Source organism: Oncorhynchus keta, unplaced genomic scaffold (genome assembly GCF_023373465.1).
Source record: "Oncorhynchus keta strain PuntledgeMale-10-30-2019 unplaced genomic scaffold, Oket_V2 Un_contig_6499_pilon_pilon, whole genome shotgun sequence".
Taxonomy (NCBI): domain Eukaryota; kingdom Metazoa; phylum Chordata; class Actinopteri; order Salmoniformes; family Salmonidae; genus Oncorhynchus; species Oncorhynchus keta.
This window is the reverse complement of record NW_026288898.1, coordinates 40,001-60,000: the sequence shown is the minus strand read 5'-3', so window position 1 is coordinate 60,000 and position 20,000 is coordinate 40,001. Positions and strand designations below refer to the sequence as shown.

At 43.5% G+C, this 20,000-nt stretch overlaps 1 pseudogene; it reads left to right on the top strand.

Annotated features, from left to right (window-relative positions):
- The window catches only part of LOC118379813 (homeobox protein cut-like 1), a 67,770-nt pseudogene that overhangs the window by 21,717 nt on the left and 26,053 nt on the right, over positions 1-20,000 (top strand).

The window sequence follows — 20,000 nt, the reverse complement described above, 5'->3', positions numbered from 1 at the left end:
GTTGACCAATAGGACCAGGCTGTTCTGATTGGTAGATTGATGTATGTGTTGACCAATAGGACCAGGCTGTTCTGATTGGTAGATTGATGTATGTGTTGACCAATAGGACCAGGCTGTTGTGATTGGTAGATTGATGTATGTGATGACCTATAGGACCAGGCTGTTCTGATTGGTAGATTGATGTATGTGTTGACCAATAGGACCAGGCTGTTCTGTTTGGTAGATTGATGTATGTGTTGATCTATAGGACCAGGCTGTTCTGATTGGTAGATTGATGTATGTGTTGACCTATAGGACCAGACTGTTCTGATTGGTAGATTGATGTATGTGTTGACCAATAGGACCAGGCTGTTCTGATTGGTAGATTGATGTATGTGTTGACCTATAGGACCAGGCTGTTCTGATTGGTAGATTGATGTATGTGTTGATCTATAGGACCAGACTGTTCTGATTGGTAGATTGATGTATGTGTTGACCTATAGGACCAGGCTGTTCTGATTGGTAGATTGATGTATGTGTTGACCTATAGGACCAGGCTGTTCTGATTGGTAGATTGATGTATGTGTTGACCAATAGGACCAGGCGGTGGAGGCCCTGTCCCGCTCCAGTCTGGAGGCAGAGCTGGGGGCCAAGGACAGGGAGATGGTTCAGCTGGTGGAAGATGTTCAGAGACTGCAGGCCAGCCTGTCTGAACTCAGAGAGAGTTCCAGCACACAGATCACACAGCTGCAACTACAGCTCAGCACCAAGACGGCCAGCCTCAAGGTAGGCTATATACACACACACACACACACACACACACACACACACACACACACACACACACACACACACACACACACACACACACACACACCTGCTCACACACCTGCTCACAACCTCACACGTGTATGTAAAAGTTGATTGTCATTATACTCTCATTCATTTAATCTCCTCCCCTCCCTCTCTCTGCTCTCATCCCCTCTCCTCCCCTCCCTCTCTCTGCTCTCATCCCCTCTCCTCCCCTCCCTCTCTCTGCTCTCATCCCCTCTCCTCCCCTCCCTCTCTCTGCTCTCATCCCCTCTCCTCCCCTCCCTCTCTCTGCTCTCATCCCCTCTCCTCCCCTCCCTCTCTCTGCTCTCATCCCCTCTCCTCCCCTCCCTCTCTCTGCTCTCATCCCCTCTCCTCCCCTCCCTCTCTGCTCTCATCCCCTCTCCTGCCCTCTCTGCTCTCCTCCCCTCCCTCCCTCTCTCTGCTCTCATCCCCTCCCTCTCTCTGCTCTCATCCCCTCTCCTGCCCTCCCTCTCTCTGCTCTCATCCCCTCTCCTGCCCTCCCTCTCTCTGCTCTCATCCCCTCTCCTGCCCTCCCTCTCTCTGCTCTCATCCCCTCACTCCACTATTCGGTCCTCCCTCTCTCTCCACCCATATCCTGTCTCTGTCTCTCTCTCTGTCTCTCTCTCTCTCTCTGTATCTCTCTGTCTCTCTCTCTGTCTCTTTCTCTGTCTCTCTTTCTCTGTGTCTCTCTGTCTCTCTCTCGCTCTCTTTCTCTCTCTCTCATATGTATAGCAGCTGGAGGGAAAGCTGCAGGAACAGGCTGACTATGAGGAGGTGAAGAAAGAGCTGAGGTGAATATGTGTGTGTGTTTCTGCGGTTCTCTAATGTTTTGAAGGGAAGCAGGTCCTCTTGGCCTCTGATCTATAACTCAATACTGTGTGTGTGTGTGTGTGTGTGTGTGTGTGTGTGTGTGTGTGTGTGTGTGTGTGTGTGTGTGTGTGTGTGTGTGTGTGTGTGTGTGTGTGTGTGTGTGTGTGTGTGTGTGTGTGTGTTTTTATTGATCCTTTATTTGCAGACGTCAATGCAGATAATCAACCAAAAGGGATTACTACAAAACACGATCAATGAGTTAGCCAGGTAGATAATCAGAAATCACTTGAGCTATTATTATTATTTTAGAAAGATACTCTTGACATGGTCAAATGGACTCCACAACCACAAAAAGTACTCAATAGTACTCAATAGACTCAACAGTACTCAATAGTATCAATCGTGCTCAATAGTATCAATAGTACTCAATAGTACTCAATAGTACTCAATAGTACTCAACAGTACTCAATAGTATCAATAGTACTCAATCGTATCAATAGTACTCAATAGTACTCAACAGTACTCAATAGTATCAATAGTACTCAATAGTACTCAATAGTACTCAACAGTACTCAATAGTATCAATAGTACTCAATAGTACTCAACAGTACTCAATAGTATCAATAGTACTCAACAGTACTCAATAGTACTCAATAGTATCAATAGTACTCAATAGTACTCAACAGTACTCAATAGTATCAATAGTACTCAATAGTACTCAATAGTACTCAACAGTACTCAATAGTACTCAATAGTACTCAACAGTACTCAATAGTATCAATAGTACTCAACAGTACTCAATAGTATCAATAGTACTCAATAGTATCAATAGTACTCAATAGTATCAATAGTACTCAATAGTACTCAATAGTACTCAACAGTACTCAATAGTACTCAACAGTACTCAATAGTATCAATAGTACTCAATAGTATCAATAGTACTCAATAGTACTCAACAGTACTCAATAGTATCAATAGTACTCAATAGTACTCAATAGTACTCAACAGTACTCAATAGTATCAATAGTACTCAACAGTACTCAATAGTACTCAATAGTACTCAACCGTACTCAATAGTATCAATAGTACTCAATAGTACTCAATAGTACTCAACCGTACTCAATAGTATCAATAGTATCAATAGTACTCAATAGTACTCAATAGTACTCAACAGTACTCAATAGTATCAATAGTCATTTCTGGTTGCTTATCAAAGTTTCAGTAACTGGCTAACTCATTGAACCTGCTTTGTGGTATACCCCTCTCATGACTTCCGAGTGGCACAGCGGGCCGACACGCTGCCTCTCACTGCTAGAGGCGTCACTACAGACACCCTGGTTCGAATCCAGGCGGAATCACAACCGGTCGTGATTGGGAGTCTCATAGGGCGGTGCATTATTAGCCCAGCGTCGTCCGGGTTAGGGTCTGGCCCGGTGTCGGCCGTCGTTGTACATAATAATTTACAGTGCCAGAAAGTATTCATACCCCTTGAATTATTATTATTATTATTGACTTATTCCACATTTTGTTCTAACAGCTTGAATTCTAAATTGATTCGATTTTCTTTCCTCCCTGATCTAGACACAATACTCCGTGATGATGAAGTGAAAACATGTTATTAGAATTTTTAACAAAACTGTTGATCATTACTAGACAAATCATTGTCAAGTCTTGCCATAGATTTTCAAGTAGATTTAAGTCAAATCTGTAACTCTGCCACTCAGGAACATTCACTGTCTTCTTGGTAAGCAACTCCAGTGTAGATGTGTTCTAGGTTATTGTCCTGCTGAAAGGTGAATTCATCTCCCAGTGTAGATGTGTTCTAGGTTATTGTCCTGCTGAAAGGTGAATTCATCTCCCAGTGTAGATGTGTTCTAGGTTATTGTCCTGCTGAAAGGTGAATTCATCTCCCAGTGTAGATGTGTTTTAAGGTTATTGTCCTGCTGAAAGGTGACTTCATCTCCCAGTGTAGATGTGTTGTAGGTTATTGTCCTGCTGAAAGGTGAATTCATCTCCCAGTGTAGATGTGTTCTAGTTATTGTCCTGCTGAAAGGTGAATTCATCTCCCAGTGTAGATGTGTTCTAGGTTATTGTCCTGCTGAAAGGTGAATTCATCTCCCAGTGTAGATGTGTTCTAGGTTATTGTCCTGCTGAAAGGTGAATTCATCTCCCAGTGTAGATGTGTTCTAGGTTATTGTCCTGCTGAAAGGTGAATTCATCTCCCAGTGTAGATGTGTTCTAGGTTATTGTCCTGCTGAAAGGTGAATTCATCTCCCAGTGTAGATGTGTTCTAGGTTATTGTCCTGCTGAAAGGTGAATTCATCTCCCAGTGTAGATGTGTTCTAGGTTATTGTCCTGCTGAAAGGTGAATTCATCTCCCAGTGTAGATGTGTTCTAGGTTATTGTCCTGCTGAAAGGTGAATTCATCTCCCAGTGTAGATGTGTTCTAGGTTATTGTCCTGCTGAAAGGTGAATTCATCTCCCAGTGTAGATGTGTTCTAGGTTATTGTCCTGCTGAAAGGTGAATTCATCTCCCAGTGTAGATGTGTTCTAGGTTATTGTCCTGCTGAAAGGTGAATTCATCTCCCAGTGTAGATGTGTTCTAGGTTATTGTCCTGCTGAAAGGTGAATTCATCTCCCAGTGTAGATGTGTTCTAGGTTATTGTCCTGCTGAAAGGTGAATTCATCTCCCAGTGTAGATGTGTTCTAGGTTATTGTCCTGCTGAAAGGTGAATTCATCTCCCAGTGTAGATGTGTTCTAGGTTATTGTCCTGCTGAAAGGTGAATTCATCTCCCAGTGTAGATGTGTTCTAGGTTATTGTCCTGCTGAAAGGTGAATTCATCTCCCAGTGTAGATGTGTTCTAGGTTATTGTCCTGCTGAAAGGTGAACTCATCTCCCAGTGTAGATGTGTTCTATGTTATTGTCCTGCTGAAAGGTGAATTCATCTCCCAGTGTAGATGTGTTCTAGGTTATTGTCCTGTCTCTCTCTCTCTCTCTCTCTCTCTCTCTCTCGCTCTCGCTCTCGCTCTCGCTCTCGCTCTCTCTCTCTACCTCTCTCTCTCTCTCTACCTCTCAATTCAATTCAAGGGGCTTTATTGACATGAGAAACATGTGTTAACATTGCCAAAGCAAGTGAGGTAGATAATATACAAAAGTGAAATAAACAATAAAAATTAACAGTAAACATAACACATACAGAAGTTTCAAAACAATAATGACACTACAAATGTCATATTATGACTATATACAGTGTTGTAATGATGTACAACTAGTTACAGTACAAAAGGAAAATTAAATAAACATAAATATGGGTTGTATAAAGAATGGTGTTTGTTCTTCACTGGTTGTCCTTTTCTTGTGGCAACAGGTCACAAATCTTGCTGCTGTGATGTCACACTGTGGTATTTCACCCAGTAGATATGGGAGTTTATCAAAATTGGATTTGTTTTCGAATTCTTTGTGGATCTGTGTAATCTGAGGGAAATATGTCTCTCTAATATGGTCATACGTTGGACAGGAGGTTAGGAAGTGCAGCTCAGTTTCCACCTCATTTTGTGGGCAGTGAGCACATAGCCTGTCTTCTCTTGAGAGCCAGGTCTGTCTACGGCGGCGGCCTTTCTCAATAGCAAGGCTATGCTCACTGAGTCTGTACATAGTCAAAGCTTTCCTTAAGTTTGGGTCAGCCACAGTGGTCAGGTATTCTGCCACTGTGTACTCTCTGTTTAGGGCCAAATAGCATTCTAGTTTGCTATGTTTTTTGTTAATTATTTCCAATGTGTCAAGTAATTATCTTTTTGTTTTCTCATGATTTGGTTGGGTCTAATTGTGCTGCTGTCCTGGGGCTCTGTGGGGTCTGTTTGTGTTTGTGAACAGAGCCCCAGGACCAGCTTGCTTAGGGGACTCTTCTCCAGGTTCATCTCTCTGTAGGTGATGGCTTTGTTATGGAAGGTTTGGGAATCACTTCCTTTTAGGTGGTTGTAGAATTTAGCAGCTCTTTTCTTGAGTTTGATAATTAGTGGGTATCGGCCTAATTCTGCTCTGCATGCATTATTTGGTGTTCTACATTGTACACGGAGGAAATTTTTGCAGAATTCTGTATGCAGAGACTCAATTTGGTGTTTGTCCCATTTTGCAAAGTCTTGGTTGGTGAGCGGACCCCAGACCTCACAACCGTAAAGGGCAATGGGCTCTATGACTGATTCAAGTATTTTTAGCCAGATCCTAAAAATGTATGTTCCTTCTGGAAATGTATGTTCCTTCTGATGGCGTAGAAGGCCCTTCTTGCCTTGTCTCTCAGATCGTTCACAGCTTTGTGGAAGTTACCTGTGGCGCTGATGTTTAGGCCAAGGTATGTATAGTTTTTTGTGTGCTCTAGGGCAACAGTGTCTAGATGGAATTTGAATTTGTGGTCCTGGCAACTGGACCTGTTTTGGAACACTATTATATTGGTCTTACTGAGATTTACTGTCAGGGCCCAAGTCTGACAGAATCTGTGCAGAAGATCTAGGTGCTGCTGTAGGCCCTCCTTGGTTGGGGACAAAAGCACCAGATCATCAGCAAACAGTAGACATTTGACTTCGGATTCTAGTAGGGTGAGGCCGGGTGCTGCAGGCTTTTCTAGTGCCCGCGCCAGTTCGTTGATATATATGTTGAAGAGGGTGGGGCTTAAGCTGCATCCCTGTCTAACCCCACGACCCTGTGTGAAGAAATGTGTTTTTTGCCATTTTTAACCGCACACTTGTTGTTTGTGTTTGTGTACATGGATTTTATAATGTCGTATGTTTTACCCCCAACACCACTTTCCATCCATTTGTATAGCAGACCCTCATACCAAATTGAGTCGAAGGCATTTTTGAAATCAACAAAGCATGAGAAGACTTTGCCTTTGTTTTGTTTTGTTTGATTGTCAATTAGGGTGAGCAGGGTGAATACATGGTCTGTTGTACGGTAATTTGGTAAAAATCCAATTTGACATTTGCTCAGTACATTGTTTTCATTGAGGAAATGTACGAGTCTGCTGTTAATGCAGAGGATTTTCCCATTTTACTGTTGACATATTCCACGGTAGTTATTGAGGGCAGATTTGTCTCCACTTTTGTGGATTGGGGTGATCAGTCCTTGGTTCCAAATATTGGGTAAGATGCCAGGGCTAAGGATGATGTTAAAGAGTTTTAGTAAAGCCAAATGGAATTTGTTGTCTGTATATTTGATCATTTCATTAAGGATACCATCAACACCACAGGCCTTTTTGGGTTGGAGGGTTTTTATTTTGTCCTGTAACTCGTAACTTCTTCCTGTAACTTTCTCTCTCTCTCTCTCTCTCTCTCTCTCTCTCTCTCTCTCTCTCTCTCTCTCTCTCTCTCTCTCTCTCTCTGTCTCTGTCTCTGTCTCTCTGTGTCTCTCTCTGTGTCTCTCTCTGTGTCTCTCTCTCTGTGTCTCTCTCTCTGTGTCTCTCTCGCTCTCTGTCTCTCACTCTCTCTGTCTCTCTGTCTCGCTCTGTCTCTCTGTCTCTCGCTCCACAGCATCCTCAAGTCTATGGAGTTTGGCCCATCAGACAGCTCAGTGCAGGTACAGGGAAAACCCCTCCTCTTCCTCTGCATAAAGACAGACAGACTTCTGGAAATACTGCTGATGTGTATAACTGTTCTCCTTTATCTCACAACCCCCCTCTCTCTCATCCCCCACCTTCCCTCCTGCTCTACCTCTCTCATGCTTCTCTCTCTCTCTCCTCCCCCATCTCTCTTTCTCTCCTCCCCATCCACCTTCCTTCTCTCTCTCTCTCTGTCTCTCTCTCTCTGTCTCTCCCTCTCTGTCTCTCTCTCTCTGTCTCTCTCTCTCTCTCTCTCTCTCTGTCTCTCTCTCTCTCTCTCTCTCTCTCTCTCTCTCTCTCTCTCCCCTCTCTCTGTCTCTCTCCCTCTCTCTGTCTCTCTCTCTCTCTCTCTCTCTCTCTCTCTCTCTCTCTCTCTCTCTCTCTCTGTCTCTCTCTCTCTCTCTCTCTCTCTCTCTCTCTCTCTCTCTCTCTCTCTCTCTCTCTCTCTCTCTCTCTCTCTCTCATGTCTAAACCCAGGTCATGTCTAAACCCCGAAGTGTTATTGTTGGAGAAGAACCGTAGTCTGCAGTCTGAGAGTTCCTCTTTGCGCATCGCAAACACTGAGCTGAGCGGTGAGTCAGTCTGCCTTTGGGTGTTAGGAGCTTGGGGGTCAGGACCTTGGGGGTCAGGACATGGGGGTTAGGGGCCTGGGGGTTAGGGGCCTGGGGGTTAGCGGCCTGGGGGTTAGGGGCCTGGGGGTTAGGGGCCTGGGACCTAAAGTGGTTACTAACACACACAGCATTGAGTATAGACCAGTGTTTGATATGGGTACCAGTGTTTATATAGACCAGTGTTTGATATGGGTACCAGTGTTTGATATGGGTACCAGTGTTTGATATGGGTACCAGTGTTTATATAGACCAGTGTTTGATATGGGTACCAGTGTTTGATATGGGTACCAGTGTTTGATATGGGTACCAGTGTTTGATATGGGTACCAGTGTTTGATATGGGTACCAGTGTTTATATAGACCAGTGTTTGATATGGGTACCAGTGTTTGATATGGGTACCAGTGTTTGATATGGGTACCAGTGTTTGATATGGGTACCAGTGTTTGATATGGGTACCAGTGTTTGATATGGGTACCAGTGTTTATATAGACCAGTGTTTGATATGGGTACCAGTGTTTGATATGGGTACCAGTGTTTGATATGGGTACCAGTGTTTGATATGGGTACCAGTGTTTGATATGGGTACCAGTGTTTGATATGGGAACCAGTGTTTATATAGACCAGTGTTTGATATGGGTACCAGTGTTTGATATGGGTACCAGTGTTTGATATGGGTACCAGTGTTTGATATGGGTACCAGTGTTTGATATGGGAACCAGTGTTTGATATGGGTACCAGTGTTTATATAGACCAGTGTTTGATATGGGTACCAGTGTTTGATATGGGTACCAGTGTTTGATATGGGTACCAGTGTTTATATAGACCAGTGTTTGATATGGGTACCAGTGTTTGATATGGGTACCAGTGTTTGATATGGGTACCAGTGTTTATATAGACCAGTGTTTGATATGGGTACCAGTGTTTGATATGGGTACCAGTGTTTATATAGACCAGTGTTTGATATGGGTACCAGTGTTTATATAGACCAGTGTTTGATATGGGTACCAGTGTTTGATATGGGTACCAGTGTTTGATATGGGTACCAGTGTTTGATATGGGTACCAGTGTTTATATAGACCAGTGTTTGATATGGGTACCAGTGTTTAGTGTTTGATATGGGTACCAGTGTTTATCGAGACCAGTGTTTGATATGGGTACCAGTGTTTGATATGGGTACCAGTGTTTATATAGACCAGTGTTTGATATGGGTACCAGTGTTTGATATGGGTACCAGTGTTTGATATGGGTACCAGTGTTTATATAGACCAGTGTTTGATATGGGTACCAGTGTTTGATATGGGTACCAGTGTTTGATATGGGTACCAGTGTTTGATATGGGTACCAGTGTTTGATATGGGTACCAGTGTTTAGTGTTTGATATGGGTACCAGTGTTTATCGAGACCAGTGTTTGATATGGGTACCAGTGTTTGATATGGGTACCAGTGTTTATATAGACCAGTGTTTGATATGGGTACCAGTGTTTGATATGGGTACCAGTGTTTATATAGAACAGTGTTTGATATGGGTACCAGTGTTTGATATGGGTACCAGTGTTTGATATGGGTACCAGTGTTTGATATGGGTACCAGTGTTTGATATGGGTACCAGTGTTTGATATGGGTACCAGTGTTTGATATGGGTACCAGTGTTTGATATGGGTACCAGTGTTTGATATGGGTACCAGTGTTTGATATGGGTACCAGTGTTTGATATGGGTACCAGTGTTTGATATGGGTACCAGTGTTTGATATGGGAACCAGTGTTTATATAGACCAGTGTTTGATATGGGTACCAGTGTTTGATATGGGTACCAGTGTTTGATATGGGTAGCAGTGTTTAGTGTTTGATATGGGTACCAGTGTTTGATATGGGTACCAGTGTTTATCGAGACCAGTGTTTATATGGGTACCAGTGTTTATATAGACCAGTGTTTGATATGGGTACCAGTGTTTGATATGGGTACCAGTGTTTGATATGGGTACCAGTGTTTATATAGACCAGTGTTTGATATGGGAACCAGTGTTTGATATGGGAACCAGTGTTTGATATGGGTACCAGTGTTTGATATGGGTACCAGTGTTTGATATGGGTACCAGTGTTTGATATGGGTACCAGTGTTTGATATGGGTACCAGTGTTTATCGAGACCAGTGTTTGATATGGGTACCAGTGTTTGATATGGGTACCAGTGTTTGATATGGGTACCAGTGTTTGATATGGGTACCAGTGTTTATATAGACCAGTGTTTGATATGGGTACCAGTGTTTATCGAGACCAGTGTTTGATATGGGTACCAGTGTTTGATATGGGAACCAGTGTTTGATATGGGTACCAGTGTTTGATATGGGTACCAGTGTTTGATATGGGAACCAGTGTTTGATATGGGTACCAGTGTTTGATATGGGTACCAGTGTTTGATATGGGTACCAGTGTTTGATATGGGTACCAGTGTTTGATATGGGAACCAGTGTTTATATAGACCAGTGTTTGATATGGGTACCAGTGTTTGATATGGGTACCAGTGTTTGATATGGGTAGCAGTGTTTAGTGTTTGATATGGGTACCAGTGTTTGATATGGGTACCAGTGTTTATATAGACCAGTGTTTGATATGGGTACCAGTGTTTATCGAGACCAGTGTTTGATATGGGTACCAGTGTTTATCGAGACCAGTGTTTGATATGGGAACCAGTGTTTGATATGGGAACCAGTGTTTATCGAGACCAGTGTTTGATATGGGTACCAGTGTTTATCGAGACCAGTGTTTGATATGGGTACCAGTGTTTGATATGGGTACCAGTGTTTGATATGGGTACCAGTGTTTATCGAGACCAGTGTTTGATATGGGTACCAGTGTTTATCGAGACCAGTGTTTGATATGGGAACCAGTGTTTGATATGGGAACCAGTGTTTATCGAGACCAGTGTTTGATATGGGTACCAGTGTTTGATATGGGTACCAGTGTTTGATATGGGTACCAGTGTTTATATAGACCAGTGTTTGATATGGGTACCAGTGTTTGATATGGGTACCAGTGTTTATATAGACCAGTGTTTGATATGGGTACCAGTGTTTATCGAGACCAGTGTTTGATATGGGTACCAGTGTTTATCGAGACCAGTGTTTGATATGGGTACCAGTGTTTATCGAGACCAGTGTTTGATATGGGTACCAGTGTTTGATATGGGTACCAGTGTTTGATATGGGTACCAGTGTTTGATATGGGTACCAGTGTTTATATAGACCAGTGTTTGATATGGGTACCAGTGTTTGATATGGGTACCAGTGTTTGATATGGGTACCAGTGTTTATATAGACCAGTGTTTGATATGGGTACCAGTGTTTGATATGGGTACCAGTGTTTGATATGGGTACCAGTGTTTATATAGACCAGTGTTTGATATGGGTACCAGTGTTTGATATGGGTACCAGTGTTTATCTAGACCAGTGTTTGATATGGGTACCAGTGTTTATATAGACCAGTGTTTGATATGGGTACCAGTGTTTATATAGACCAGTGTTTGATATGGGTACCAGTGTTTATCTAGACCAGTGTTTGATATGGGTACCAGTGTTTATATAGACCAGTGTTTGATATGGGTACCAGTGTTTGATATGGGTACCAGTGTTTGATATGGGTACCAGTGTTTGATATGGGTACCAGTGTTTATCGAGACCAGTGTTTATATAGACCAGTGTTTGATATGGGTACCAGTGTTTGATATGGGTACCAGTGTTTGATATGGGTACCAGTGTTTGATATGGGTACCAGTGTTTGATATGGGTACCAGTGTTTGATATGGGTACCAGTGTTTATCGAGACCAGTGTTTATATAGACCAGTGTTTGATATGGGTACCAGTGTTTGATATGGGTACCAGTGTTTGATATGGGTACCAGTGTTTATCGAGACCAGTGTTTATATAGACCAGTGTTTGATATGGGTACCAGTGTTTGATATGGGTACCAGTGTTTGATATGGGTACCAGTGTTTGATATGGGTACCAGTGTTTGATATGGGTACCCGTGTTTGATATGGGTACCAGTGTTTGATATGGGTACCAGTGTTTATCGAGACCAGTGTTTATATAGACCAGTGTTTGATATGGGTACCAGTGTTTGATATGGGTACCAGTGTTTGATATGGGTACCAGTGTTTGATATGGGTACCAGTGTTTGATATGGGTACCAGTGTTTGATATGGGTACCAGTGTTTGATAGTGGTACCAGTGTTTATATAGACCAGTGTTTGATATGGGTACCAGTGTTTGATATGGGTACCAGTGTTTGATATGGGTACCAGTGTTTGATATGGGTACCAGTGTTTATCTAGACCAGTGTTTGATATGGGTACCAGTGTTTATATAGACCAGTGTTTGATATGGGTACCAGTGTTTGATATGGGTACCAGTGTTTGATATGGGTACCAGTGTTTGATATGGGTACCAGTGTTTGATATGGGTACCAGTGTTTGATATGGGTACCAGTGTTTGATATGGGTACCAGTGTTTATCGAGACCAGTGTTTATATAGACCAGTGTTTGATATGGGTACCAGTGTTTGATATGGGTACCAGTGTTTGATATGGGTACCAGTGTTTGATATGGGTACCAGTGTTTGATATGGGTACCAGTGTTTGATATGGGTACCAGTGTTTGATATGGGTACCAGTGTTTGATATGGGTACCAGTGTTTGATATGGGTACCAGTGTTTATCTAGACCAGTGTTTGATATGGGTACCAGTGTTTGATATGGGTACCAGTGTTTATCGAGACCAGTGTTTATATAGACCAGTGTTTGATATGGGTACCAGTGTTTGATATGGGTACCAGTGTTTGATATGGGTACCAGTGTTTGATATGGGTACCAGTGTTTGATATGGGTACCAGTGTTTGATATGGTTTATATAGTACCAGTGTTTGATATGGGTACCAGTGTTTGATATGGTGTACCAGTGTTTATCGAGACCAGTGTTTATATAGACCAGTGTTTGATATGGGTACCAGTGTTTGATATGGGTACCAGTGTTTGATATGGGTACCAGTGTTTGATATGGGTACCAGTGTTTGATATGGGTACCAGTGTTTGATATGGGTACCAGTGTTTGATATGGGTACCAGTGTTTGATAGTGGTACCCAGTGTTTATATAGACCAGTGTTTGATATGGGTACCAGTGTTTGATATGAGTACCAGTGTTTGATATGGGTACCAGTGTTTGATATGGGTACCAGTGTTTATCTAGACCAGTGTTTGATACCAGTGTTTGGGGTACCAGTGTTTGATACCAGTGTTTGATATAGGACCCAGTGTTTGATATGGGTACCAGTGTTTGATATGGGTACCAGTGTTTGATATGGTACCCAGTGTTTGATATGGGTACCAGTGTTTGATATGGGTACCAGTGTTTGATATGGGTACCAGTGTTTATATGAGTACGAGACCAGTGTTTATATAGACCAGTGTTTGATATGGGTACCAGTGTTTGATATGGGTACCAGTGTTTGATATGGGTACCAGTGTTTGATATGGGTACCAGTGTTTGATATGGGTACCAGTGTTTGATATGGGTACCAGTGTTTGATATATGGGTACCAGTGTTTGATATGGGTACCAGTGTTTGATATGGGTACCAGTGTTTATCGAGACCAGTGTTTATATAGGTACCAGTGTTTGATATGGGTACCAGTGTTTGATATGGGTACCAGTGTTTGATATGGGTACCAGTGTTTGATATGGGTACCAGTGTTTGATATGGGTACCAGTGTTTGATATGGGTACCAGTGTTTGATATGGGTACCAGTGTTTGATATGGGTACCAGTGTTTATCTAGACCAGTGTTTGATATGGGTACCAGTGTTTGATATGGGTACCAGTGTTTATCGAGACCAGTGTTTATATAGACCAGTGTTTGATATGGGTACCAGTGTTTGATATGGGTACCAGTGTTTGATATGGGTACCAGTGTTTATATAGACCAGTGTTTGATATGGGTACCAGTGTTTGATATGGGTACCAGTGTTTGATATGGGTACCAGTGTTTATATAGACCAGTGTTTGATATGGGTACCAGTGTTTGATATGGGTACCAGTGTTTGATATGGGTACCAGTGTTTATCGATACCAGTGTTTGATATGGGTACCAGTGTTCGATATGGGTACCAGTGTTTGATATGGGTATCAGTGTTTGATATGGGTACCAGTGTTTGATATGGGTACCAGTGTTTTATCTAGAACAGTGTTTGATATGGGTACCAGTGTTTGATATGGGTACCAGTGTTTGATATGGGTACCAGGGTTTTATCTAGAACAGTGTTTGATATGGGTACCAGTGTTTGATATGGGTACCAGTGTTTATATAGACCAGTGTTTGATATGGGTACCAGTGTTTGATATGGGTACCAGTGTTTGATATGGGTACCAGTGTTTATATAGACCAGTGTTTGATATGGGTACCAGTGTTTGATATGGGTACCAGTGTTTGATATGGGTACCAGTGTTTATATAGACCAGTTTTTGATATGGGTACCAGTGTTTATATAGACCAGTGTTTGATATGGGTACCAGTGTTTGATATGGGTACCAGTGTTTGATATGGGTACCAGTGTTTATCTAGACCAGTGTTTGATATGGGTACCAGTGTTTGATATGGGTACCAGTGTTTGATATGGGTACCAGTGTTTATATAGACCAGTGTTTGATATGGGTACCAGTGTTTGATATGGGTACCAGTGTTTATCTAGACCAGTGTTTGATATGGGTACCAGTGTTTGATATGGGTACCAGTGTTTGATATGGGTACCAGTGTTTGATATGGGTACCAGTGTTTATCTAGACCAGTGTTTGATATGGGTACCAGTGTTTGATATGGGTACCAGTGTTTATCTAGACCAGTGTTTGATATGGGTACCAGTGTTTATATAGACCAGTGTTTGATATGGGTACCAGTGTTTTATCTAGAACAGTGTTTGATATGGGTACCAGTGTTTGATATGGGTACCAGTGTTTATCTAGACCAGTGTTTGATATGGGTACCAGTGTTTGATATGGGTACCAGTGTTTGATATGGGTACCAGTGTTTGATATGGGTACCAGTGTTTATCTAGACCAGTGTTTGATATGGGTACCAGTGTTTGATATGGGTACCAGTTTTTATCTAGAACAGTGTTTGATATGGGTACCAGTGTTTATCTAGACCAGTGTTTGATATGGGTACCAGTGTTTGATATGGGTACCAGTGTTTATATAGACCAGTGTTTGATATGGGTACCAGTGTTTGATATGGGTACCAGTGTTTACATAGACCAGTGTTTGATATGGGTACCAGTGTTTGATATGGGTACCAGTGTTTGATATGGGTACCAGTGTTTGATATGGGTACCAGTGTTTGATATGGGTACCAGTGTTTGATATGGGTACCAGTGTTTATCTAGACCAGTGTTTGATATGGGTACCAGTGTTTGATATGGGTACCAGTGTTTGATATGGGTACCAGTGTTTATCTAGACCAGTGTTTGATATGGGTACCAGTGTTTATCTAGACCAGTGTTTGATATGGGTACCAGTGTTTATATAGACCAGTGTTTGATATGGGTACCAGTGTTTATCTAGACCAGTGTTTGATATGGGTACCAGTGTTTATCTAGACCAGTGTTTGATATGGGTACCAGTGTTTGATATGGGTACCAGTGTTTGATATGGGTACCAGTGTTTGATATGGGTACCAGTGTTTGATATGGGTACCAGTGTTTATATAGACCAGTGTTTGATATGGGTACCAGTGTTTATCTAGACCAGTGTTTGATATGGGTACCAGTGTTTATCTAGACCAGTGTTTGATATGGGTACCAGTGTTTGATATGGGTACCAGTGTTTATCTAGACCAGTGTTTGATATGGGTACCAGTGTTTATCTAGACCAGTGTTTGATATGGGTACCAGTGTTTGATATGGGTACCAGTGTTTGATATGGGTACCAGTGTTTGATATGGGTACCAGTGTTTGATATGGGTACCAGTGTTTATATAGACCAGTGTTTGATATGGGTACCAGTGTTTGATATGGGTACCAGTGTTTGATATGGGTACCAGTGTTTGATATGGGTACCAGTGTTTATATAGACCAGTGTTTGATATGGGTACCAGTGTTTATATAGACCAGTGTTTGATATGGGTACCAGTGTTTGATATGGGTACCAGTGTTTATCTAGACCAGTGTTTGATATGGGTACCAGTGTTTGATATGGGTACCAGTGTTTGATATGGGTACCAGTGTTTATATAGACCAGTGTTTGATATGGGTACCAGTGTTTGATATGGGTACCAGTGTTTGATATGGGTACCAGTGTTTGATATGGGTACCAGTGTTTTATCTAGAACAGTGTTTGATATGGGTACCAGTGTTTGATATGGGTACCAGTGTTTGATATGGGTACCAGTGTTTGATATGGGTACCAGTGTTTGATATGGGTACCAGTGTTTGATATGGGTACCAGTGTTTGATATGGGTACCAGTGTTTATATAGACCAGTGTTTGATATGGGTACCAGTGTTTGTATAGACCAGTGTTTGATATGGGTACCAGTGTTTGATATGGGTACCAGTGTTTGATATGGGTACCAGTGTTTATCTAGAACAGGGTTTGATATGGGTACCAGTGTTTGATATGGGTACCAGTGTTTGATATGGGTACCAGTGTTTATCTAGAACAGGGTTTGATATGGGTACCAGTGTTTGATATGGGTACCAGTGTTTGATATGGGTACCAGTTTTTGATATGGGTACCAGTGTTTATCTAGACCAGTGTTTGATATGGGTACCAGTGTTTGATATGGGTACCAGTGTTTATATAGACCAGTGTTTGATATGGGTACCAGTGTTTGATATGGGTACCAGTGTTTATCTAGAACAGGGTTTGATATGGGTACCAGTGTTTGATATGGGTACCAGTGTTTGATATGGGTACCAGTGTTTGATATGGGTACCAGTTTTTGATATGGGTACCAGTGTTTATATAGACCAGTGTTTGATATGGGTACCAGTGTTTGATATGGGTACCAGTGTTTATATAGACCAGTGTTTGATATGGGTACCAGTGTTTATCTAGAACAGGGTTTGATATGGGTACCAGTGTTTGATATGGGTACCAGTTTTTGATATGGGTACCAGTGTTTATATAGACCAGTGTTTGATATGGGTACCAGTGTTTGTATAGACCAGTGTTTGATATGGGTACCAGTGTTTGATATGGGTACCAGTGTTTGATATGGGTACCAGTGTTTATATAGACCAGTGTTTGATATGGGTACCAGTGTTTGTATAGACCAGTGTTTGATATGGGTACCAGTGTTTGATATGGGTACCAGTGTTTATCTAGAACAGGGTTTGATATGGGTACCAGTGTTTGATATGGGTACCAGTGTTTGATATGGGTACCAGTGTTTGATATGGGTACCAGTGTTTGATATGGGTACCAGTGTTTATATAGACCAGTGTTTGATATGGGTACCAGTGTTTGATATGGGTACCAGTGTTTATCTAGACCAGTGTTTGATATGGGTACCAGTGTTTGATATGGGTACCAGTGTTTGATATGGGTACCAGTGTTTATCTAGAACAGTGTTTTACTTAGACTGATATAACACCGGTGCTCATTTAGGGTCCCTGTACTGTTTGATAAGATCATATTAAGAGGTGCCGGGACTCAAGTAGTAGAAAATGTGAGGAGCCGGGACTCACTTCCTGTCAGACTCAAGTCAGGTACTGGTCTAGACTTACTCCAGAAAGTTCTGTACAGATAAATAGTCACATAGTCCAAACTTTTTGCTGGTTTGCTCTTGGGGGGGGGGGGTTGACCTGGAGTTGGATTGGACTGGCTCAGAACAGGGCCAGAATCAGATGGGATTTAGTGGATGGAACCGGTTCTTGTCTGGAACACTCTTCTTCTTTTTTAAACTGTCATTTAAAGCGGTAGAGGGGCCGTTACCGTAGAGGGGCCGTTACCGTAGAGGGGCCGTTACCGTAGAGGGGCCGTTACCGTAGAGGGGTCGTTACCGTAGAGGGGTCGTTACCGTAGAGGGGTCGTTACCGTAGAGGGGCCGTTACCGTAGAGGGGCCGTTACCGTAGAGGGGCCGTTACCGTAGAGGGGCCGTTACCGTAGAGGGGCCGTTACCGTAGAGGGGCGTTACCGTAGAGGGGTCGTTACCGTAGACGGGCCGTTACCGTAGAGGGGCCGTTACCGTAGAGGGGTCGTTACGTAGAGGGGCCGTTACCGTAGAGGGGCCGTTAAGGTAGAGGGGACGTTACCGTAGAGGGACGTTAACGGTAGAGGGCGTTACCGTAGAGGGGACGTTACCATAGAGGGGACGTTACCATAGAGGGGACGTTAAGGTAGAGGGGACGTTACCGTAGAGGGGACGTTACCGTAGAGGGGACGTTACCGTAGAGGGACGTTAAGGTAGAGGGGACGTTACCGTAGAGGGGACGTTAACGGTAGAGGGACGTTACCGTAGAGGGACGTTACCGTAGAGGGGACGTTACCATAGAGGGGACGTTAAGGTAGAGGGGACGTTACCGTAGAGGAGACATTACCGTAGAGGGACGTTAAGGTAGAGGGGACGTTAACCGTAGAGGGACGTTAAGGTAGAGGGGACGTTACCGTAGAGGGACGTTAAGGTAGAGGGGACGTTAAGGTAGAGGGACGTTAAGGTAGAGGGGACGTTACGGTAGAGGGGACGTTACCGTAGAGGGGACGTTACCGTAGAGGGGACATTACCGTAGAGGGGACGTTAAGGTAGAGGGGACGTTAAGGTAGAGGGGACGTTACCGTAGAGGGGACGTTAAGGTAGAGGGGACGTTAAGGTAGAGGGGACGTTAAGGTAGAGGGGACGTTACCGTAGAGGGACGTTACCGTAGAGGGACGTTACCGTAGAGGGGACGTTCCCGTAGAGGGACGTTAAGGTAGAGGGGACGTTACCGTAGAGGGGACATTACCGTAGAGGGGACGTTAATAACATTAACGTAGAGGGACGTTAACGGTACAGGGGCGTTAACGGTAGAGGGGACATTACCGTAGAGGGGACGTTAAGGTAGAGGGGACGTTAAGGTAGAGGGGACATTAAGGTAGAGGGGACGTTACCGTAGTGGGGACATTACCGTAGAGGGGACGTTAAGGTAGAGGGGACGTTAAGGTAGAGGGGCGTTAAGGTAGAGGGGACGTTAACGGTAGAGGGGACGTTACCGGTAGAGGAGACGTTAATAACATTAACGTAGAGGGGGAAGTTAAGATAGAGGGGACGTTACCGTAGAGGGGACGTTAAGGTAGAGGGGACGTTACCGTAGAGGGACGTTAAGGTAGAGGGGACGTTAAGGTAGAGGAGACGTTAAGGTAGAGGGGACGTTAAGGTAGGGGGACGTTAAGGTAGGGGGACGTTACCGTAGAGGGGACATTACCGTAGAGGGACGTTACCGTAGAGGGGACGTTAAGGTAGAGGGGACGTTACCGTAGAGGGACGTTACCGTAGAGGGACGTTAGGTAGAGGAGACGTTAACGGTAGAGGGACGTTAACGGTAGAGGGACGTTAAGGTAGAGGGGCGTTACCGTAGAGGGGACATTAATAACATTAACGTAGAGGGGACGTTAACGGTACAGGGGCGTTAACGGTAGAGGGACATTACCATAGAGGGACGTTACCGTAGAGGGGACGTTAAGGTAGAGGGGACGTTACCGTAGAGGGGACGTTAATAACATTAACGTAGAGGGGACGTAAACGGTACAGGGGCGTTAACGGTAGAGGGACATTACCGTAGAGGGGACGTTAATAACATTAACGTAGAGGGACGTTAACGGTACAGGGGACGTTAACGGTAGAGGGACATTACCGTAGAGGGACGTTACCGTAGAGGGGACGTTAAGGTAGAGGGACGTTACCGTAGAGGGGATTACCGTAGAGGGGACGTTAAGGTAGAGGGGACGTTAACGGTAGAGGGACGTTACCGGTAGAGAGACGTTAATAACATTAACGTAGAGGGGACGTTACCGTAGAGGGACGTTAAGGTAGAGGGGACGTTACCGTAGAGGGACGTTAAGGTAGAGGGGACGTTAAGGTAGAGGGGATGTTAAGGTAGAGGGGACGTTACCGGTAGAGGGACGTTACCGTAGAGGGGACGTTACCGTAGA